The sequence below is a fragment of the Odocoileus virginianus genome, chromosome 2, assembly GCF_023699985.2.
Source record: "Odocoileus virginianus isolate 20LAN1187 ecotype Illinois chromosome 2, Ovbor_1.2, whole genome shotgun sequence".
In the NCBI taxonomy this organism is placed as follows: domain Eukaryota; kingdom Metazoa; phylum Chordata; class Mammalia; order Artiodactyla; family Cervidae; genus Odocoileus; species Odocoileus virginianus.
The window spans coordinates 3,723,630-3,747,411 of NC_069675.1; the positions used below are offsets into that span (position 1 = coordinate 3,723,630).

At 54.9% G+C, this 23,782-nt stretch overlaps 1 protein-coding gene across 10 annotated transcripts in view; it reads left to right on the top strand.

Annotated features, from left to right (window-relative positions):
- The window catches only part of INPP4A (inositol polyphosphate-4-phosphatase type I A), a 119,971-nt gene that overhangs the window by 12,635 nt on the left and 83,554 nt on the right, over nucleotides 1-23,782 (top strand). Inside the window, exon 1 of one of the 10 annotated variants that reach the window (XM_020903958.2) lies at nucleotides 14,501-14,524. The exons of the other annotated variants lie outside the window; for them this stretch is intronic. The gene's annotated coding sequence lies outside the window, so the exon portion shown is untranslated. Of the gene's footprint in view, nucleotides 1-14,500; nucleotides 14,525-23,782 lie in introns of those variants that run through there. 10 annotated transcript variants of the gene reach the window in all.

A 23,782-nucleotide genomic window follows, 5' to 3' on the forward strand; every position in this document is an offset into this window, starting at 1 on the left:
CTCTTCTAGGACACGCGCTTCGTGATTGTCATTTAGGTGCCTTTGAACTGTACGGTATTTTGAATAACCCCAGCAGAAGGAGGGAGATCTTTGGATTTTGAGTCGACTTAATTGTTTAATCATTCTTTAATTAGTCAAATATCTTTACCGAACTAGGTATTCACCTTGTTGATCAAAGACAGAGGAAAAGCCAGCAGATGGGCTGGGAAGCAGCGAGGAGCCTTCTGCAGGGTTGGTTCACTGGCTCAGAGAGAAGGTATGCTCTATGATAGCAGGTTAAGGAGACCCAGGTTTTAAGATTACTTCCCGTCAGTTTCTAACCTGGGGCCACGTAGGCCTTTCTCACTGGGGACTAGCCGATTGGGCTGTGAGCCTGCGTGCGCCCTAACCCCGAGGCTTCTGGGGCTCCGGCCACACTGTCTGGTGTGCAGGTCTGTCCTCCTCACAGCTAGCACAGCCTCAGCCCCTTCTGTGGCAAAGAGGGTTCTCAGCTGTCGTCGATACGGTTCATTTCAAACAGGATCGGATGAGCTGTGATCAAATTCCTGGGATGTAAGCGCGGTCTCATTCCTTGGAACTGGCCATGGCCCGATCTGACCGCTGTCACACACCCGCAGTACCAGTGTGTTGGCTGCACGATAAACTGTTGGTGGTACCAGTGTTTGTCACGGCAGCTAGCAGCCCATGGCTTAGACTGAGAACCTGATTTAATGGATGAACTGTAATGAATAAAAACGAGGGCTATTTTTACCTCATAACCTAGATTTGTCTGTGCTGAATATGCAAGCCACGCTATTAAATGTTTGGGGCAGTAAACAGGAATTCGGTACATTAAAGCTTTTAAGCTTGCTACTCAAGCAGGCCTGGAAATAGAGTTTGTTACCTTTTTTAGGATTATAAGTGTTGGTTATGTTGGGAAGAAACTGTTCTATGAAATAATTCTAACAAAATGAATCTTCTTCTGCTTATAAGTTCTTGTGAGAATGTACTCACCCTAGCCTGGAGCCCAGGGTAAATTTGAGAATGCTTTGTCTAAAGTTCTCTTTCTGGGAAAATGGGACTGTTAATCAACTTAAATCTGAAATAGTATCCTTCCTCATCCCCAGCTCTCAGCACTCCAGGATGGTGACATTGTCCACCGTTGGATTTAAGTGGGAAATGGTAAAGTTGGTAAAGTTGTTAGAAGATTAGTGTCTAGCTGTGTGTAACGGCAGATCCGAAGGGAGAGAGGCTTAGTCAAAGGCGGTGTTTATTTCTCTCCTTGTACTGGAGGTGGGCAGTCAGATCGTGTGCCCTGCTGTCCCAGGGCCCAGCCCTCTTGTCCAGGAAGGCAGCTAGAGGCGCATCCAGCTTTGGGGCCTTCCAGGCTGCAGGAAGCTGAACTTCCTGAGAACTCCGCACCAAGCTCTGTCCTGGTGTCTTGTTGGCAAGAGCTGAACCCTTGACCATACCCAGGGAGGCAGGCGGCCCCATGCCAACCGAAGTTCAGGGTCCTGGGCCTGTTACTAAGGAGGAAGGGAAGAATGGACATTGGAGGCAACTCGCTGTGTCTTTCCTGCAAGTTGTTATCTGCTTCAAAAGGTAAGTTTTTGTGCTTATTGGGAAAGTGTTGACAAAATGTTGGGGAAATCTCTGTGGGGAAACGAGGTGTGGGCAGCTATTGTAACTAAACTCAAGGGCCTGAGACCTTCCTTTCTTTCACGTGGGTCTTAACACTTGAGCCTGAAATTGGTCCGGGATCCTTTGGCCTTAATTCCTCCTTTAAAGGACAGAAATGGTAGAGGTCTCATCTGAGTTCTCGGGTCACCGGGCGCGGAGGCTGCGGGCTGGATCTGCTTTCCCCACTAGGTCCTTGGGGTCTCTGGACCCCTGGGTGTGTCCAGAGGCTAGGGTTGCCCGGGGTGGGGCTTCAGGCAGAGTGTGAGATCCAACAAAGGCCAGTGGGCGAGATGCCCTGGGTGGGAAGGGGCCCGGAGTAGGGGCCCAGGTCGGGCGGACTGCTTCTCCCGCCAGGGCCGTCTCCCTGAGTTTGGGGGGCCGGCCTTACCAGCAGAGTTGAGAGATACCTGCGTCTGTTTGCATCTTTCCTGCCTCCTTCCTGCCTCATCCTGCTTTTCCTTTCAGAAGGGTGATCTCAAGTGCCCTGCTATCTGTCCAGTGAAAGGGGTCTGAGAATCAGTTTACTCTTGGTGACAGTGAAGTTGACTGTGTTCTGCTTTTACAGGTGTTTGCATTTCAGGAAGGATATATGTTCTTACTTAGTTGCTTCAGTCGTGTCTGACTCTTTGTGACCCCATGGACTGTAGCCCACCAGGCTCCTCTGTCCATGGGATTCTCTAGGCAAGAATTCTGGAGTGGGTTGCTATGCCCTCCTCCAGGGGATCTTCCCGACCCAGGGATTGAACCTGCGTCTCTTGTATCTCCTGCATTGGCAGGTGGGTTCTGTACCGCTGAGCCGCCTGGGAGGCGGGAACTACACTAGCACCGCCTACACCCAAAGCTTGTCAGATGGCAGACCCCAGAGTAGGAGAGGCCCCGGGGCCCTCCTTGTGCCACAGACTGCTGGGCATAAGCGTTTGTTTGCCTGCTGCAGGTCTGGTGTTGGCCAGACCCGCTGCTGCTGTTACCTTCCCCCACCCCGCCCAGCACCCGCGTGCAGTGAGTGCCTCTCACCTCTCGTGTGCGCAGTCAGCGCTTGCGCAGACCACTCACACTTGCACTTATATCTGCCGCTTGCACACATGGATACACACTCTTTATACACGCATGTGTACACAGCCCTCACCCCTTCACCACCCCGCACCAGGGAGGCTGTAGTCCCCGGAAGCTGCACTCCTGGGGGCCCCGTGTGTTGCTTTCTGGCTCATTGGAACCCCTGGGAACTAGGAGTCTGGACATGCACATGTTCAAGGATCTTTACCAGAAACATTCCCTGAGTTCATGCTTCTGAAATCAGGAGCTTCCTTTTGCGTTTCTAAAACTCATGATGAGAATCTGCTCATGGGTAGTAACAGCTTTTGCTTGCCTTTGAAAATGTCTTCACTTCCCATTTTGAAAAGGGAAGGACTTTGGCCTTTCCCACAGCCCTTCCCTGCCTTCTCTCCCTGGTCGACCCTGCAGGCCGGGGATGAACTCACCGTCTTTCCTCGCACCCCAGCATCGTCGCTGTGTGAGCTGGTGCTGATCTTCCAGATTGTTTTGCTGTCCAGTTCTTTCTCAGTGAAAACATAAATCTTTTTTTTGTGTTTGAGAGTAAAATATTCGAGATGCCCATCGAACTTCTCAGAACCACCTTTCCTCCTGGGCATGGATGGGAGTGTCCATCCCCATGTTATTTGGGACTTGCCTTCCCATTCCACAGGTGCCCTGGTAACCAGACGCTGCACCTGTGTTTCAGAGGAAACAAAGACTGCTGAGACACGCTGAGTGCTGAGTATTGCAGGGTGAATGGAAAGTGTGGCCTGGCCCTGAGGGAAGTGGTTCTGATTTCCAGGTTTCTGCTCCCACTCTTAAAGGGGCAGGCACTGTCATAGAGTAGGCGGCGGGGGAGGGGGAGGTGGAGAGACCTGAAGCCCTCGACTGCAGTGCTGTCTGCAGAAGGTGGTGGCCGGGCAGCCTGGCCAGGGACATAGCACTGGCATATGCCTGCCCAACATAGCGGGCACTGGGGAACGTCCCAGTCCAAGATGGCGCCAGCACTGGCCCAGAGACACGCGGGTGTGAAGGGGGCCTCCAGAGGACTCGGGGTGTGGGCCTCAGCCAGGCGCGCGCGCGTCCACTGGGATGGTGCTCCCGTGGGGCAGGATGGGCGGTGCAGGGGCAGGAGTCCGCTGACCTGTGGGGCTGGCTCAGCGTTTCACCCCGAGGCTGGGGGACCAGGCACTTGGATTGCCTGGCACCCCTGCCCCTCAGGTTGAGAGAGGGCAGGTGGTCTGGTCGCTCTAGTGACGAGCAGGCAGCTCTTGTCAGGAGGGAAGGGAGCGAGTGCCGGGCGGTGAAGAGAAGCCGCGTCAGAGTGCGACTGTCTGCCGCGGGAGCCCTGAGGAGCTGCTGGGGGCGCCGGCCGCCCTGCCCCGCTGCACCCTGCCTTCTCGGTGCAGTTCCTTAGGACTAGCTCCTTCAGGTCTGGAGGAATTGCCGAGAGGGTCACTGCTGCCTACTGCCTGTGTGGGGGTGCTGTGTTCCGCGTGGCATTCACCAGTGTGACGATTGTTCTCAGGGCACGTGCCAGGAACCATAATGGATCTGGGGTGTCCTGAGACGTCAGTGTTCTGCAGGGCAGGGCCGGCAGCTCAGCTTTCTTTGTATCCCCAGAAGCCTCCTACCGTGCCTGGCACACAACCAGTGTGTAATTGATGTTTGTTGAATGAGTGAAAGGGAAAGTCACTACATCATTGTCTGAAGGGAAGGGAAAGCCTCAGGCTGTTGCAGGAAGACACCCGTTTCCCGGAGGTCACATTGAGATTCAGTCTAACTTAGGAAAGGAAGGTGAGGGCAGAGCCCGTGGTCGCCCCAGTAAGTCCTCAAGGTGAAGCTTGTCCCCCTGCACCTGCTGTGTCCCGGGCGCCTGGCCCCTCACCCTCACTGACAAACCTGGGGCTGCTTCTGCACCTCTGGGAGGAAGGAGCCACGCCTCAGGGCTTGGTTACCCTGGGTGTTTTCTCCCTGAATTTAATCAACCTGAAAGAGGAATTCTGTTTCCATGTCTGCAGGCTTGTGAGTAGACTGCTAGAGACCAGAAGATTGGGAGGAGCTGGGAGGCTGGGGCGCACAGGCCGGGGGCCTCACGGGGCTCCATGGAGCCACAGCCATGTCAGGGCTGTGGGTGGGGGCTTGGGCTGCGGGGTTCAGAGAGAAGTGTGGGCAGGGTGGGGGTAACACACCAGGAGGGAGGCTTCGGGAGGCGTGGCCAACCCAGGATTTGAGACTGCATTCATGGCACACTGGAGTTCCTTCAGACTTTAAAATTCTGTTTTGCTTTTCTCTTATTTTGCTTTTCTCTTACTGATTGGTTGGTTGGTTGAATCATTGTTATTGTTTTAAACGATGAGAGCATAGTCTTCTAAATGGTCTGAGGAGGCCCTTTCTCAGATTGCAGCGGTTGTTACGACCACTCCTGTGTGCTAACTGCTTTTGTGGGCCAAAGCTGGCGGCCTGGTCTCCGCTCAGGGCTGGGCAGCAGGCGTGGGCACCTCTGTGCCCTGAGCCCCGCGTGGCCCGACTCTTGGTGGCCAGGGTGCCCAGCCACAGGCAGGGTGCCCTCAGAGCCTGCGGTGGTGGCACTGAAGCCGTGTCCCTGAAATGATGGGAACGAAACCAGCCCTGGAGAAGAATGTGATAAACCGCCTGTGAAGACTGGGCCATGAGGAAGAGAAAGCACTGGGGTGTGAACCCAGAGACGTGTGTTCCTAGAAGTGGGTCAGTTGTCTCCGAGTCCTCTCTCTCTGGTGGAACAGCTGAGTGGCGGCTTCAGCCTGCTGAGCCTTCAGCACCAGGGGCCCAGAGCCGCCAGGAAACGTGGTTGAGCCTGTTGGCCAGAGGCCACACAGGCGTTTGACTTGCGTCTGGGAAGGCATGCTGTAAGGTCCTGGGGCTCTGGGACCCAAAGCGTTTGTGTCCCCGTGCTGTACACTGTCGTGATGTGGTCAAGCCACGCCAGAGGCGGCCAGTTGGAGGAAGGGCAGGGAAGGCAGAGCGAGAGGGGCTGGGTGTGTTGCCAGAGACAGGCGTGGCCCTCCTTCCCCTCACCTGTCTGGGGACGCCACCCCAGAGGAGGACTCCTTCAGGCCCCATCCTGTTCTCGTGGCATGCGGGGGTGGGGGTGGTGGAGTCGCTCCACCGTGGACTGCAGCACGCCAGGCTTCCCTGTCCTCTGTCTCCTGGAATTTGCTCACACTCATGTCCTTTGAGTCAGTGATGCCATCCAACCATCTCATCCTCTTATCACTCCCTTCTCCTTTTGCCTTTGATCTTTCCCAGCATCAGGGTCTTTTCCAGTGAGTTGGCACTTTGCATCAGGTGGCCAAACTATTGGAGCTTCAGCATCAGGCCCTCCAATGAGTATTTAAGACTAATTTCCTTTAGGATTGACTGATTTGATCTCCTTGCTGTCCGAGGGACTCTCAAGAGTCTTCTCCAGCACCACAGTTCGAAAGCATCAATTTTTTGGCACTCAGCTTTCTTTATGGTCCAAACTCAACTTGGTGGGAGTCTTCAAAACCACCCTGTTCTTGGCTTGACTTGTCAAATTTGATGACAACATTTCATGTTATGTTACACAGCAGGTATTCACTTTGGATAAATGATAAGGCCTGTTGGGGTATATGATAAAGTCAGCCTCCTATCCCCTCTCCAGCCTCCCAGCCCCCTCCCTGGAGACCCCAGCGCCATGGGCTTCTCGTGTCTTCCCCGCAGGTGTTCCGTGTGCGAGTCAGCAAGGGTGTGTGTGTATTATGTGCAGACATGGTCACGGTGACCCTAGTCCCGCACGGCTGCCGTCCCGCCCTTGTGCGCTGGCCCTCCCCTCCTCCCCTGACTGTACCCTGGTGCTCTCCACTCACGGGGACATAGTTTCTCTTTGTTTGGCCCAGCTGCGTGGGGTCCTCCTGCCAGGCTGTACTATGGATTCTTTAAGCAGGGCTCCGTTGATGGTTGCGGGCTTTTGCCAGCCTGTGCTTGGCACGCGTGTTAAGTGCCCTGCCCTGCCCCAAAGCGTGGATGGAATATCCTGGCTGGATACTCCAGCCAGGGGGCTTAGATGATGTTTGGACATTCCTCCCCATTTCCTGCAGTTCTCACTTGGCCTGTAACTTTTCCTTGGTCAGATACTGTCACCTGTAAGATAGGCTTCTTTAAAATACTGCCCTCTAGTTACATACAGACCTTTCAGACTAACCCGTAGCATCCTGAATGAGGCTTGTCAAGGCCACCCGGACCCAGCTTCTAGAACAGTGGTTCTGAAGGGCTCTCCTCTGCCTGGCTCACCACAGGGCCAAGCACCAGGAGCTTCAGAAGGGTCTGCAGGGTCTCTTCTGATAGCCGGACCGCACTGTGCCTGGGGAGAGCGCCGATTTCCGGCTGCAATGTTGTCTGCCTGAGGCTGGCCCTGGTTGGGCCCTCCCAGGGTTTCAGCCGCTCCCACCGTCAGGCTGTGTGTCTGGGAGGGAGGGGAACGACCTGGACGTGGGCACTGTACACGTGGGTGGTGGGTGGTTGTCGTCAGCTTCTCCGTCTGCGAGCTGGCCCGGGTGGTTTGCCCTGCAGTGGTTATGTGGTGACATCGCTGAGCAGCGGTGTACAGGCAGGGGCATCTGCAGGGCCCCCCTTCAGTCCCAGGAGGTGGGGTGGTGGAGGCTACTGGCACCTGCCTGCCTGCGCGCGTTCCCTCCTGTATCCAGTGGGCCAGGGATGCTCCAGGGAGAAAGGCGCGGGGACAGGCCCCCCTCAGGGTTGTCCCAGGAGTGTGTTATGGGAGCCTGCGTACAAGCCCCCACGGGATCTCAGAGGATCAGGCCAAGCTGCAAAACCTCCCCTGGCAGCGAGGGCGGGCAGGTGTTAGACGCAGGCGCCCAGAGGCTCCCCAGGCCAAGGAGCGCTGAGGGTCTCTCCTCCTGCCGGCTCAGCGCCAAGGCCGCTGTCCCCTTTCTGGCCTGGTGGTGGCTGGTCGGGAGCCCAGCCCTTGTACCTGTAGAGGTCAGAGAAGAGGGGTGCAGAGAAGACAGCTCGGGGGCTGGGAGGGCTGCGCTCAGGAAGCCAGTGGGGTTCCTCTTTCTGTTCATTTTTTCTTTAGAACGGTCTTGAGGTTTGGAGGCTCCGCCCTGAGCCTGCTGTGGCGGGCTGCTCGGCCCGTGAGAGGGATGGTCTTCACGTCCCTTGCAGGCTGGAGTCAAGGTGGGGGACTCCTGAAAGGGGGTGGGGAGGGCAGAAATACCCCGGGATCTGGCCTCGTCCGTGCAGAGCCCGGAGAGCAGCCGCCAATGCCAGAGGAAGTAGGATTGCACATGGTGCATTTCGAAACTGGGACCCACCCCATCCCCAAGAAGGAAAACTGGGAGCGGGGCGCCATGGAGCCAGGCTGCAGAGATGGAGAGCAGGGGGGAGGGGGCCCGGTGTTAACGCTGCATCCTCTGCGGCCCTGCTGGCCCTTCTTCCGGGCTCTCAGGGCGGGGGTTACAGGCCCCACGCCAGGGACCCGCCTCTGGCCGCTGCTTTGGCAGCTGCAGGGCTCATGGCTGAGGGAGGTGCTCCTGCTGCGTTTGTGGAAGGTAAGGGGCCTGATCACCGCTCATGGTTCCAGTGGTCGGGGTCCTCTTCGGTGAGGTCAGCAGAGGTCTCCTGTGAAACAGCGGAGGTATGGCACTGAGTGTTTAAGGCTGCCGTCTGTGGCACAATTTTGTATTTATGTAGGATGAGCTAAGGATTTGGGCAGCCTTGGAAACTCCCTTTGAACAGTCAAGAGAGCCAGTATGTGTGCAGGAGGCTTCTGAGTGTCGGCAGGATTGAGACAGCATGTGGCTGTGTGCGCAGCTCACAGGCTGGCTGGTGGTCCCGCGCGGGGGCAGGCACTCCCTCACTGACCGAAGTCCTTGACTTCCTGCCGCGTGCCCGGCAGTGTCCTGGTGGCCTCACCGTATTTCTCATGTCGTCCTCTACGTCAGTGTCCTAGGCTCGCTCTCACAACTTCCCACCAGCTTGGTGGCTGAAAGCAGCAGAACTTCATTCTCTCACTGCTCCAGAGGTTAGGAGTCCAATCAGCATCACAGGGCCAAGACCACGGTGTCAGCAGTGCCGTAATGGCTCAGAGAGGGGTCCAGTTCGTGCCTCGTCCGGGGTAGCTGCTGGCTCCCCTCGGCTCGTGGGCCCCCGCCCCATCTAGGCCGGGCTCTGTGGCTTGGCCTCCGTCTGCTGTGTCACGTGGCTCTCTTCTTCTGAAATCTCCCTTCGTGTCTGCCTTCTCAGGACGCTTACACTGGGTTTAGTGCCCACCACATAGTCCAGGATGGCTTCCTCCTGCAGGGTCCTCAGCTTAGTCATGTCTGCAGAGTCCGTGCCGTGTAAGTAGCACCCACAGGCTGCAGGGACTAGAATGGGGACATCTTTGCAGGGTGGGGGGGCGGCATTATTTGACCTCCCACATCCCACAGCAACCTGCTGAGGCCGTCACTGCCCAAGATGGCTTGGCAGGCTGAGGCTGTTGGGCGGCCGTGGTTCTTCCTTCTCCTGAACCTGTGAAGCTGCAGGAGGGTCATTTAGACACTGAGATGCACTCGGTGATCAGATAAGTCCTGTACTCTTCCTGAGATGTTACACTGGTTTGGAAAAGAATGAACTTTGGATCAGGGCCCGTGCTGCACCTTGCTGGGGGCATGTGTGTTGATGCCTGGATTCACTGTTTTTCTGTGGCCTGATGGCTCTGGGCAGCCTCATTCTCCTCATCTGTACATTGAAGACAGAACAGCTCGTGGGTTAGATGATGTCACCTGGGTGAAATGGCCCAGCAAGGGTCAGTGCATGGGTTTCTCATTCAGGGTGAGTTCCTGGTCCCCACAAGGAGAAGTCACATGAGCAAGGTCAGGAGACATGAGGATGGAGTGTGTTAATACCCAAGAGAAACTGCACTGAGAAGTGTGCAAATAATTGACTCATTGATACGACATACATTTATCGAATGCCTGCCTGTGCCAGGAAGCTGGGCTGGGGAAGGGAAGGAAGGGCAACCACACACAGCACTCCTGCTGTGGAGGAGGGGAGCCAGACAGACATGTGAACGGTCACTTCCAAGTTGTGGGCTGAAATGAGGAGGAGTAGGAATGCCTCTCACACGTATTTATTTATATTTTCATAAGTAATGTGATGAAAATTCATGAGGGTCTCTGTTCCTGACTCTGTCCTGTATCGTCAGCTCATCTTCCGTCTCTCCCCCACTTGGTGGCTGGTCACGGGTCCCCAGACCCCTCAGTTCTTCCTTGTAGGTCCCTGAAGCCCCTCAGTGGTCAGTGGCAGAGCGGGGTCCACGGCCCTCTCTCCACACGGCCCCTCGCTTACAGAGCTGCACCAGACGGGCCAGCCACCGAGCTCACAGCTCGCGGGGACGCCAGCAGGTGACAGTCATCTGCGTTCTCCTGATGGGGACTCAGGGTTTTATTTCCCTCTCCCATCTCTCTCCCGAGTCCGGTCCCACAGCCCCACAGCGCTTACTCGAGTGTATTCCCCGAGCAGCCTGTGCTGTGCCCCCGCCCCCGCCCAGACCCCCCCCCCCCCCCCCCCCGTCTGCTTACCGCTCCCCACTCTGGGACCTGGATCTCTGCACCTCTCTCCTCCTCACCTTCCCTGTGTTAGCCGAGGAGACGGAGGCCTGCCAGCAGGGCCGGTGACGCGCCCACAGGGGCGCTGGGCGGAGGGAGGCCGGGGTCTCCCCCTTGGCGGTGAGCTGGACGGTAGGCTCCCTGCTGAGTGCTGGTTGTAAAACTTCTCTTCCTTGGGTGACAGAAATTTTGCATAGACCCCCCACATGGAAACTCACATGATTTTCTTGTATGATTATAACGTTTCCTATTTTAAATCTGTAAAAGAACAAATGTGTTAAGTGAGCATTTGCTTATTAGCTTGGAAACTTAAGTCTCATTTTAATGGTGATTTTATAGGAAAAGAAATATTGTCTAGGTTCCAGTTAACTTATAAATGGGCTTTAGGAAAGCAACCTGTTAGTTGAACTGCTTGTAAGTTTTTCACCTTGGTAGAATTCTAGAACTGAGGTTAAAATTCATCATCACTGGTAGTACTTTGTTTACTTTCTAATCCGGTGAGCTCATGAACTAATTTAACAGGTGATAACTCTTAAGTCAATGAGATAAATGGTACAATTTTGAGATTGGACAGAAAGGAGGTGAGAACCTTCATTCAATTCAGTTCAGTTGCTCAGTCGTGTCTGACTCTTTGCGACCCCATGGACTGTAGCACGCCAGACTTCCCTGTCCAGCTTACTCAAACTCATGTCTGTCAAGTCAGTGATGCCATCCAACCATCTCATCCTTGTAGTCCCCTTATCCTTCTGCCTTCAATCTTTCCCAGCATCAGGGTCTTTTCAAATGAGTCAGTTCTTTGCCTCAGGAGGCCAAAGTACTGGAGTTTTCAGCTTCAGCATCAGTCCTTCCAGTGAATGTTCAGGACTGATTTCCTTTAGGATTGACTGGTTGGATCTACTTGCAGTCCAAGGGACTCTCAAGAATCTTCTCAAACACCACAGTTCAAAAGCATCAATTTTTCAGCACTCAGCTTTCTTTATAGTCCAACTCTCATCCATACATGACCACTGGAAAATCCATAGCTTTGACTAGACGGACCTTTGTTGGCAAAATAATGTCTCTGCTTTTGAATATACTGTCATAGCTTTTCTTCCAAGGAGCAAGCGTCTTTTAATTTCATGGCTTAGGTGAGAGCCTTAGATACCTCATCTCAGTAAAGAAAATAGAGAATTTAGAGGTGCCAGGAGGGAAGGGTGAGGATGGAGGGAGAATAAAACCAAGTCAGTTCTGTGTGGGGAGGGGCTGGCTGCTCCCTTGCCTGCTCCTCAGACCTGTGGCGTTCGTCTTTTGATGGTCTCAGTCCTGACCCCAGTGGGATGTCACAGGTGGATGGTTCAGGATCGAAGGCTCACAGGTGTACATAATTCAGCCGAGATGGACACGGAGCTCCTCGAGGGCCCGGGAGACCTCGCCACGGGGACCTGCAGTGAGATGGCAGAGGAGGAGCTGGTGTGGCAGCACAGACGTGGGAATTCCCAGGAGAAGGAATTGGTGAGGTGGGGATTGGGGGGGAAGCAGAGCAGTGATGCGAGCCCCCGCCCCCGCCCCCGCCCCATCACACTCACCTGGGGCTTTCGAGGAGGAGGCCTGCTTTCCACTCCCTTGCCTCCGCCCACGGTTACCAGCCAGTAACGGGGGGTGGGGCCAGCACCGGTGTCTGTCACCTTTTCCACTCCATGACTCTCAGTTGCAGCTGGGCCAGAGAGGGCTGGGCCCCAGAGGTTCCGAACTGGACCGTAGCTGCGCCGAGCCCCACCGCCCCACGTCTCAGAGGCTGCTGAGGAGGGTGAGTGATGTGTCGGGCACCAGAGGCTCCATGGCAGGAGAGGCTGCCTGGTGTGAGAGGGCCGGTGGCAGAGGGCCTCCTGTCCGCTCTCCCTGCAGGCTCTCACTGGGTCAGACCACAGCCCTGGCTGTGACTGCTGCTTGGCGCAGTAGGAAGTGGCTGGAGAACCACAGCCACAGAGGAGGGTCTCTGAATTCACAGCCGTGGCGTGCCCGGGTCCATAGCTGGCCTTGGTGAGGAAGGAGGGTATGGGATCCCACCTGGGCTTGAACCCAGAGCTTCCTACAGCCCCTTCAAAGCGTGTCCAGAGTGGAAAGGTCAAGGGTGTGGACATCACAGGTGGTGGCACCTGGAGCCTTGGTTCCTAAGGCTGTTACGTACATGACACAGTTACACCCTGTCAGGGCATTTCTACCTGTGGCCTCACTCAGACATCACATGGGTGTGGAGAGAAAACCATGGTCCTCTCTGGTCTTCCCGCTCTCCTCTCTGGAGGTCTGACATTTCTGCGCGTCATCCCGTGGGTACCGTCTGCCCCATCTAGACGTACGTCTCTGAAGCGTGCATTCAGTTAACGAGGCTTGTTTGGAAGGCCATGTGCACAGGGTAATGAATCACTTGTGGTTTTCATTTCAGTCTCCTATTATTTCCCTCTTCGTATTCATGGTATCTGATATCACCCTTTTAAACTTCAGGTCAGCCTGATGCTGGGTGTCCGTGTGCAGTGGGGAGGGCTGCCTCCAGCCTTCTGGGGGTAGGTGAGGTCTGTGGCACATTTTTTATTTTTATTTTTTTAAATTTTTCCATTTATTTTTATTCGTTGGAGGCTAATTACTTTACATCATTGCAGTGGTTTTTGTCATACATTGACATGAATCAGCCATGGATTTACATGCATTCCCCATCCTGATCCCCCCTCCCACTTCCCTCTCCACCTGATCCCTCTGGGTCTTCCCAGTGCACCAGGCCCGAGCACTTGTCTCATGCATCCAACCTGGGCCAGCGATCTGTTTCACCATAGATAATATACATGTTTCGATGCTGTTCTCTCGAAACATCCCACCCTCGCCTTCTCCCACAGAGTCGAAAAGTCTGTTCTGTAAGTCTGTGTCTCTTTTTCTGTTTTGCATATAGGGTTATCATTATCATCTTTCTAAATTCCATATATATGTGTTAGTATGCTGTAATGTTCTTTATCTTTCTGGCTTACTTCACTCTGTATAATGGGCTCCAGTTTCATCCATCTCATTAGAACTGATTCAAATGAATTCTTTTTAATGGCTGAGTAATATTCCATGGCGTATATGTACCACAGCTTCCTTATCCATTAGTCTGCTGATGGGCATCTAGGTTGCTTCCATGTCCTGGCTATTATAAACAGTGCTGCGATGAACATTGGGGTGCACGTGTCTCTTTCAGATCTGGTTTCCTTGGTGTGTATGCCCAGAAGTGGGATTGCTGGGTCATATGGCAGTTCTATTTCCAGCTTTTTAAGAAATCTCCACACTGTTCTCCATAGTGGCTGTACTAATTTGCATTCCCACCAACAGTGTAAGAGGGTTCCCTTTTCTCCACACCCTCTCCAGCATTTATTGCTTGTAGACTGTTGGATAGCAGCCATCCTGACTGGCGTGTAATGGTATCTCATTGTGGTTTTGATTTGCATTTCTCTGATAATGAGTGATGTTGAGCATCTTTTCATGTGTTTTTGTGCCGTCTGTATGTCTTCCTTGGAGAAATGTCTGTTTAGTTCTTTGGCCCATTTTTTGATTGGGTCATTTATTTTTCTGGAGTTGAGCTGGAGGAGTTGCTTGTATATTTTTGAGATTAGTCCTTTGTCTGTTGCTTCGTTTGCTATTATTTTCTCCCAATCTGAGGGCTGTCTTTTCACCTTGCTTATAGTTTCCTTTGTTGTGCAAAAGCTTTTAAGTTTCATTAGGTCCCATTTGTTTATTTTTGCTTTTGTTTCTAAAATTCTGGGATGTGGGTCACAGAGGATCCTGCTGTGATTTGTGTTGGAGAGTGTTTTGCCTATGTTCTCCTCTAGGAGTTTTATAGTTTCTGGTCTTACATTTAGATCTTTAATCCATTTTGAGTTTATTTTTGTGTATGGTGTTAGAAAGTGTTCTAGTTTCATTCTTTTACAGGTGATTGACCAGTTTTCCCAGCACCACTTGTTAAAGAGGTTGTCTTCACATTTTTTATTTTTAAAGCAGGTTGCCTGAACAGAAGAGTGTACTCCCAAGGGGGCTGGAGTTGAGGGGTGTGGTGTGCGGCATTGTGCTCTGTGTGACCTGGAAGTGCTGCAGAGATCTGAGCACCTCTGAAGAGCCCCAGGAGCAGGGAGCCCTGACCGGTCTGGCCCAGCCCTTCGACACAGAGGTCACCTTGGGGGCCAGGGTGAATCAGTGGCCTGCTGAGGGTCTCCTGGCTGGTGAGTGCCTCCGGGCCCGGCCCTCTTGTGTACGGCAAGCCCCCGGGGGGTGGCAGAGCCCATGTCAGCCAGACCACTATCTCTCCGACAGGTTGCAGCCCCAGCACCATTAGTATCATCCTAAGTGAAGTGCAGGAAAAGCAGTTTCATCATTTCATAGTCATTTTATTTTTTAAGGTAATCTTTTTCACTGATAGAAAGCATTTCCAAGTAATTTTTCTTCTGTGCTGAATTTTTCTTGGGGCACTGTGTAAGCTTTTCTGTCATGCAGTCTTTTAAGGAAAGCTAGTTTGGGGGTTTTTCAACGGATCAGTTTTGTGCTCAGTATGGAAGGGTTAGAGTTGAAGATGACGCAGTGCCTCTCCTTAAGGAGCTGGGGGAAATGGATTTGCAGTGTGTTAAAGGTGTTTTCTTTGTGGTATACAGAGGACTGTATCATTAAGAGCAGAGAATGTTTATTTCTGGCCTTGAGAAACTTCACAGAGGAATTGCTGTTTAAACCTGTCTTGAAGCAGAAGCATGAATTGCCTGCAGGACAAGAACAGAAGGGCATCAGAGGAGGGGACAGCCTGAGCAAAGACCAGGAGGCCTTCTTGAGAGCCTCAAAGAAGCAGTCTGTAGGCATGGTTCTCAGAACCCTGGGGAAGGTAGGTAGGTCAGCAGGCCCCACCTCTGGGGTGAAGGACCTTGGACTGCTTCCTATTTGTGCTGAGAATGCGGAGGAAGGGATTTAAGCCAGGGAGTCAGTTCCTCAGATTTCCAGGTTACAGAGAGTCTGCTAAAACCTCATGGTTCAAGCTCCAAAGTCCAGGTATGTAAACTCATCTCTGTGATCCAGGATGATAGATGAGATGGGAGAGAGAGGCTGGCCTTGGACAGAGCAAAATCATGGATAACATGGAAGGAGTCAAAACTTGGTACAAAATGAGTTTGATCTGCCTAAAATTATGTGTAAAATTTAGCAGCATGTTGAAGTTTTACAGATATATTGTTTTGTACTTTAAGCCTCAATATTATATTACATGACTGAAAATGGTCCTGGTGGCCTGTCATTGGCTGTGGGGCAGGAACTCAGCAGCCCACCCCTGAAGCCATTTACCTCAGACTGGGACTCGAACCCAGCCACAACCCAGTTTGGGACTTGATCCCACGAGGCCAGGACTCAGACCTGGCCAGAACCCTGCTTAGAACTTGAACCGACACGGCCAGGACTCAAACCCAGCCAAAACCCACAGTCTTCCAACTGAGATCACAGACCTGGTTTCAGGACCAAATGAAATTCAGGTTCTTGATGTCTCATCGCAGAAACAATTCAGTGAGAGACTAAGTGATAGGTAAGAAGTGGATTTATTCAGAGAGACACACACTCCACGGTAGAATGTGGGCTGTTGCAGGGGTGAGTGCAGCCTGTGTGGTGTGGTTAGCGATTATGGGCTGGATAATTTCATAGGCTAGTGAGGGGGAGGATTATTCCAACTATTTTGGGGAAGAGGCAGAGATTTCCAGTGGTTGGGCCACTGCCCACTTTTTGGTCTTTGATGGTTGGCCTTGGAACTGTCATGGCGCCTCTGGGTGTATCATTTAGCTTGCTGAAATGAGCTTGTACTAAGGATCAAGATCTAGTCAAGTTGACTTGTCCCGGTTCTGGACCCATTTGGTTCTGTTCAGTTTATGTTGTGCCCTCGGGCCGTGTCATTCTTTCAGAGGTTGTGCCCTGCCCCCTTCCCTCCTGTTTCACCCCTCCTCACCACTTCCCCTGCGACTGGGGTGGTGATGGGAGAGATGGCCCTCTATAGGGGGCCCTGTATGTCCCCCTTTGTTGCCAGTAATTCCAAATAACAGTATGGAGTGCCCTTACCATGGTAATTCCCCGCCCCCCGAAAGTGTATCCCCCCCACCCCCGCCCCACACACAAATGCACTGTCTTCTCATTGTTTACCAAGGCTAGTCCAGCAAATGTTTAATCCACCCACCAGTAGTCAAGGTTTGAAGGCAGAATCTTACTAAAATCAACCCTAAATAGCTTGGTGGTAACCAGCCTTCTTTGCAATGAGATTTTGCCCACGTTTCTCTCCTTTAATGTAATGAGTCACACTTGCCACTTGAAACATTTTTAATCTCAGAACTTTGTAGAGAAGTTAATTAGAATGGGCGCACAGGACAATGAGGATTCATAGTGGAGAAGCTTTTTAAAAAATATTTGAGTTTCGATAGTTTCTGGAGCTTGACTTTTGCTTCTTCGGGGCCTGGTTAGATAGGTAGCCCCGAGATTCAGGTCGGGTCTTGCTGGGACAGGTGCCAGTGCTGACTGCCTGCTCGCAGTGGTGTGCCCGGCTCCATGCTGAGTGGGGCGCCCTGGAGCGGGAACCCTCTGTGCCCTGGGGATGAGCCTCTTCCTTCATCACCACTCACCCTGCCAGGTGTCCAGTCCCCGGCTCTGGAGTCCGGGTGGCCCCACTCTGGGTGGAGGGGGTCGGGGAGAGGCTGCTGCAGCAGGAACCCTGGGGAGGGCGGGCTTCCCTGGGAACTCCTCTGCTCACAGGGGAGTGGGGCCCACCAGGTCTGAGCTCACGGTTACCGAGGTGGCCCCGTGGTGCCCTGTCACGGGCCTGGTCACGGTCGCCTGGCCTCTCCACTTCCTGCCGTCTGCAGGTCCTCATGGGACTCGGGGCCATTCCTTTCCGGGCCAGGTTGTCAGTGCCGGCTTTGAATAGAAATGTTGCCCTTCATCGAGGGCTCACTTCCTGCTGCAGGCCTTCCTGTTCTCTGTACTCTGAGCCCCTCCGTAGTCCTGGATCCAGCCGCTGGGCCTGAGCGCTCCCAGCACCTTGTTTCTGAAGGGCTAGGAGTCCCCGGCCCCGAGGGCGTGGGCCGGGCTTGCCGCTGTGCTGGTGGTGCTGATTGTCTGGGATCACTGGGCGACAGATGACAGACAGCCCGAGGCAGAGTTGCTGGTTACCCTGGGGTCAGAGGGGAACTGAGGAGCAGCGGGTTAAACGAGTTACCCTGACCGCCGAGAGGCAGAGCCGGGGCTGGAGCACAGGTGGCCTGGCTGCGGGCCTGTGAGGCGGGATCCCTTCCAGGGCGGGGCGGGCCTCGCTCCAGCTGCCACACCCGCGCCCCCGCAGACAGCCCTTGTCCCGAGCGGAGCCGGTGTGGAAGCACAGCCTGGATGGGAGGCGCCGGGGCCCACAGCGTCCCCGCTCTCAGGAGGCGACTGCTCCAGGCCCGTTGCCAGAATCGAGGGCGTTGTCCCTGTGGCCTCCGTCTGAGGTGCCAGAATCGGCAGGCCCAGGACCCAGCCCCCCGGGCTAGGGCTCGGCTCTGCCCCGTGTCCGGGGGTGGGGCGCTCTGCCCGGCCGGAGCCCAGGGACGGCACTGAGTCCCAGGGGAACGGCCGTCCCCGCCCTCCTTGGGGGTTGACTTCCCAGCCCAGTGGGGGCTCTGCCCCCCACACCCTCCTGTCCCTCCTATTTCCCTGTGCCCGTCCTGTTGGGACCTCAGCTGGAGGAGGGGAGAGGCTGAGGGCCCCCTGACTTGGCAGCCCGGCCCCACAGCGGAAGGAGAGGTCAGGCTGAGCAGGGACGGCTCAGGTGGTCCTGTAGCCGCTGGGCCTGGGAGTGGGCTGCCTGGAGGTGGTCCTCCTCTCTTATTCCCCAGTCCTGATCTTCCGGACGGGGGGCTATTTTGTGGCCCATTTAAAAGCTGCCTTTAATCTTCCTAAAATAAGGTGTGCTATTTTGGATGTTGCTGTCTGTGAGAGGGATGTGTGTTTAAAGCTAAAATAGGCTGTGCTTTTTAATTTGTGGGTGTTTCCTTTTTCCATGTCAGCCACATGGTGTCTTAAGTCACGGTGCCACCGTGTCCTTCCCCCCACCTGAGCGGGCAGCCCCAGGCCACCCTGAACCTGCAGACCCGGCTGCTGAAGGCACTTCCCCCTCAGGCCCTGGGGCTCCTGCTTGTCAGGGGGGCTTCTGCAGTGTCTCCCCTTCATGCCCCTGCCCGGAGCACCAGGTCCTTTGTTCAGGAGCGTGGGTGGGCCGAGGGCGCTCTCACAGCCCAGCTGCCCGTGGCTTCCCCCGACCTGGGCTGCAGCGAGAGTCCACTCGGGGTGGGCAGGCCTGGCCCCACTGTGGGTGCATTGTGGACAGCTGTCGCGTGTCACACACGTGTACACACGCCCGCCTTGCTTGGCTTTTATGCAGTTCATTTTGGCTGCACTTGGCCATCTTGCTGTGAGCGTGTGCGGGCCTCTCTTCGAGGCGACTCCACTTGTTGCCGAGCGTAGGCGCTAGACTCGTAGGCTTCATAGTTGTGGCCCTCGGGGCTGTTTGCCCCTCAGCGTGCTGGATCTTCCAGGACTGGGGATCGAACCTGTGTCTCCTGCATTGGCAGGTGCGCTGTTCACCACTGAGCCACGAGGAAAGTGCCTGTCTCGGCTTGTTTTGGTGGTCCCCAGCGGCTGTAAAGAGGGAGCCCGTAGGGGAGGTTGAGCTGGGTAGGGGTGGGAGGTTGGCGGGACTGCCGAGGACGCCACGTGACTACGCTGGTCTGCCTGCTCACTGTGTGCAGTCCTGCTGTCACTGCTGGCCCACACCCTGCCTCTCTGCCCTGGAGACAGTTTTCAGTTTATTGGAGAGGGAGGCCTGAGTTTTCGTAGAGCATTAGGAGTTAATTGGAGGCATTTGTGTGACGCTTCCGCCTCTTTCCGAGAGCAGACCCGATGTGCTTCCCCCAGCTTCAGCTCCTCCCAGTCACCTGGAGGACCTGTTCCAGGCCCTGCCCTCAGCGAGCTGTGATAGGTCCCGCCAACGCTGATGCTGACCATCCCTGGACCTTACTTCACGCTGTCCTGGAGTCCTGGTTCTGTCCCATCCCCCACTCAAGATACTAGCTTATTTTTAGCACTTTCCCTAAACTGGGCTACTTCTTTTAGTGTTAATTGATAGCAGCCCTGATTCAAGGACGGTGGGGAGGGCTTCCTGTCCCTGCTGTGATTGGCAGCAGTCCTCATGGGAGGGGAGGGGAACAGAACCTGCTGTGCTTTTGCCAGGAGCCCCTGTGTGTGCCCCAAGGCTCCCCCCCTCAGTGAGTTGAACAAAATGTTATAAAATCCAGGAGCCCCGATGTTTCGCCATGATGATTACATGCCAGAGCCTAGTTTATGGAGCCTCGGAGATCAATGAATGGTTTGATTGGTCTGGGGATCCCTGGTCTGAACCAGCTTGTCCCAATCACGGGGACTAGAGCCGTGACCCTGCTGTTTATGGCTTAGGATCTTCTCAGGAATGTCAGGAGGCCTGTCAGCCACGGTGTCTGACTGGGCATTGTGGCTGATTGGCAGGACACCATGTGGACAGTGTGTGAAGCTAAGGTTCCAGTTGGCTTACCTTGACTGAAGTGTAAAACGTCAAAGGCCAGCTTCTCTGAAACAGCTAACCGTTGCAAATGGACTTTGGGGGCAGAGGATAACAGACTTGTCCCCCTGTCTGTCTAGTGCAGCCTCCTCGGTTCCTGGTCAGCTGCTTGTGCTGTTCCCATGGGATGCTCTTTGGAGCCCTTGAGCCTGACCGTAGACTGGGCCCCTTCTTCAGGGTCTTCCTCACGCTGTATTTGGGTCTGAAACTGCCCCAGTGTGGGGCTTCCCAAGGCCGTAGGCATTGTCCCCTGACAGCCCGCTGCGGGCCGGGGCTGCCCCCAGGGCGTCTGGCTGAGGAGCTGTCCTCCCCGCCCCTGCCCGCTGTGCTCTCCTCTGGCCGCAGGCAGCGCCTTGGCTGACTGCCCAGCCTCTGCCCCGGCAGAGAAGCCTGCTCCCGATTCTGCAGGCCCCAGTGGGGCCCCCCTGGGGGCGGGGTTGTGGCTGTCTTGCTGTCTCACCCCAGAGGTGGGCTCACAGGCCAGTTGTTTTCAGGGACCAGTGTCTGACCCCCAGCACCCGAGGAGGTGGTTACACTCACTCCCCGTTGCGGGGACAGGGAAGGGCAGCTCAGAGAGAGGTGCAGGGGCTTGCCCAGAGTCCCCGGGTCCTGTCTGTGTCCCCTGGCCCACTGGGGCTCTCAGGTCACGGATTGGCCTGGGAGGAGCATTGTCACTGGCTGGGCCCCCCTGCTCTGTCAGCTCTGGGGCATCTAGGCCGGCTCACCCGGGATCTCTGCCCTCTCTGGCGTCCCGGCCTTGGTGGGTTTGCTGTGCGCTGGAGGGTAGACGGCCCCAGCGGCCGGCAGCTCCTGTGCAGAGCTGAATGCTCACTCCTGGCTAACGGATGGACCTCTCACGCAGCCCCCAGAGTGCCCAGCAGTCTCAGGCGCCCGCCTGGCCGGCTGCGGCCCTGGGAAGCCCCTGACTGTCTGCCCAGCTCAGCTCCCTTGCTCTGGACGTGGAGGGTGAGTGGTGGGCAGGGCCTGTGGGCCCCCAGCCACGGGAACAAGGAGAGGTGTGCTCTGAGCCCCATCCTCAAGTGCCAGTGAGGCCGGAGCTGCACTGGGGGCCCTCTGCAGCACACCCCTTCCCCACGTGCAGATGAAGGGACTGAGGCCTGGGAGAGGAGAGCAGAGCCCTGGAATCGGCAGGGTTAGCTGGTCTCACAGGTCTGCTCTTTGGTACCTGCTCGTGACCTTTCAGCCTCAGAGCGCTTTGGAGGCAGGGGTCCTCACAAACAGAATGTAACCAGTGAAATTTTCCTGCATCTGGTGCTTCTATCACAGGGTCATGGGTGTCGCTCAGTGTGAGCCCTCACCCCATGGACAGGTTGGAGGTCATGAACAGCAGGGGTCGGAGGGTTTTCTGGAGACCTGGTGGGACCTTCTTAGTTGGGGGAAGACATCTTCCTCTGACCTGCCCAGGAAGGGGAAAAGGGCGTGCCTTTCCCAAAGCCTGGCAGCTGGTTCAGTCACCTGTCGTGTTTGAAGTGGACCACTCTCAGCAGCTAGAACCATTTCTGATTGCTAGTGGCTACTGGATAAGCCGGTGGCTTGGCGAGGGTGCTGACTTCTTTATGGAGCCACATTTGGCTGCGTGTCTGGCATGTGCCCTACCTGGTGGACGTGGGTTTAGGTGTGAAGATCCAGTGACACAGTGCGCCATGTGATTTAATGCCGCAGGTCTTGGTGTGAGATGATCTTACTGCACTGAGCCTCATGAACAGACTTCCGGGGAGGCTTTGTTGTATCTCCAAGTGATATGGCAGGCTTGTGTGTGGGGCAGACTGTAAGCATTTGACGGTTCCCCGGCACACGGGGCCTCACAGAGCCCAGGAAGACTTGGGAACCGCCCCAGCCTGCAGGCTGGCGCTTGGCTGGACTCGAGGGTGCACCTCTCCCCCACCTCCTCCTCCTCCGGCTGGGCTCTCTGTTCTGTGGCGAAAGGTCTCGTCATTGGTACTTTCTGCTGCTTTTCCCTTAGCGGGACTCTGTTGCGGTTTAGTTAGGTTGTGATGTCCTTCTCTGGGTTAATAGCTCAACACTGTCTTTAAATGTCCTAAACTTTCAAAACTTGAAAAGTTTAAATAGGCAGATGCGGTGTTAAAGAAGGTGGCATGGCAGGTGATGTGAGGGGCCCTGTATTCCGGTCCCTTTCCTCTCTGCCTTTATGCCTGCAGCTGCTGCATGAGCAGATTTTAGGGCTAAGACTTCAGAGGTCTGGGCGAAGTCCCCACCAGGGACCACAGGTTGAATTGTTCCATTGACCATCTTGGACAGGTGTGGTTTAGCTCCTTAACACACGTCACGGGGGAGCCTTGATGGATGTCAGGAGTCGGCCACACATGGTTCAGGGGTGAGGACCCTGCAGGAGGGGAGGCTGGTGGGCCGCAAAACACGAGAAGTGGGCCCCTCTAGACAGGGGTGACCAGCTGTCCTGGGAGATAGACGGGGCAGGCTATGGGCAGCTGTGAGGGCCCCCACCCCCAGCGTGTCACCCTGCCTGAATGGGGTTGTCCCCCAGGGGGCCTGTCTCGGGGGATGGGTGCCAGCCTGTGCTGACGGCAGGAAGGTGTGCTCTGCATCCAGGGATGCGATGAAAATGATAGGTGGCCTCTGATCTAACCGGTAAAAAATATTTTTCTTACACTTACTTTGCTTTTTGATGTAATTTATTTTTATTACAGTAAAAATACTTAATGAGGTGATACCTCACATTGAAAGCCACAGGAAGAGTAATACGGTGAATGCTCACTCAGCTTTACGACGGTTTCACCTCCAGTGCTTTGAAACTTCCTGGTGTTGGGCTTCCCTGGTGGCTTAGACGGTAAAGAATCTGCCTGTGATTCGAGAGACCTGGATTCGATCCCTGGGATGGGAAGATCCCCTGGAGGAGGGCATGGTGACCCGCTTCAGTGTTCTTGCTGGGAGAATCCCGTGGACAGAGGAGCCTGGCGGGTTCCAGTCCGTGGGGTCGTGAAGAGTCAGACATGACTGAGTGGCTAAGCGCACACCCTCCCTGGAGTGCTGCTCTTGCCCTTGACTGCCTGGGGAATTCCAGCATCAAAGGCAGGTCTGTGTGTGATGTTGCATCACCCCTGTGTGATATCCTGGGACGCCAGCCCTCTGTGGTGAGGTGATCCCAGTGCATCCCCCCCTGTTGAAACTATACCCCTTCACCCTGAGGTTGCCATCAGCCTCAGTTTGCATTTTATTATTTCCATCTGCTTAACTCCCTGTATTTTGTGACCCAGTCTTTGCATATTTTTGTGCTGGGGGATGGGAAGCAGTTAATTCTCAGTTTCAGGCTTGGGATGCTTATGATCAGAAGCAGCTGGTTTTTGGAATTTAGGCTTGTTGCTCCCTGCTGTGCAGTGGTACGGGAATGGTCAAGGTCAGGATGGGGCCAGCTGTGAGGCTGGGGCCTGAGGATTGTGCTCCGTCCCCGTCTTGCCCCTTTGCCTGGCTGTGGCGTGTGCCGTGGTGGGCGGGCAGGCCTGGTTCCCAGCGCAGAGCGCAGGCTGCTGCGTCCACCTGAGCTGTAGACTTGGCTTCATGCGGCCAGGCAGTCTCTACCCTAGGGCATCCCCATGGTCTCTGCTGTAGACACCTTGTCGTTAATATCGCTCAGGAGCCCAGTGATTGCCATTTCGAATGTCTGCATAGTATACCCCCCACCCCCGCCAACATGACGAACCATGATTTATTGTTTTCTTGACATGCATTTATTTAGTCCGCTACTAAATCTTGCAGTGTATGTTATAAGACACGATACAGCGACGGTAATGCTGTGGCGGGCGTCCTTTCAGCAAACATCCTACCTCTCCCACCCCCCACCCCT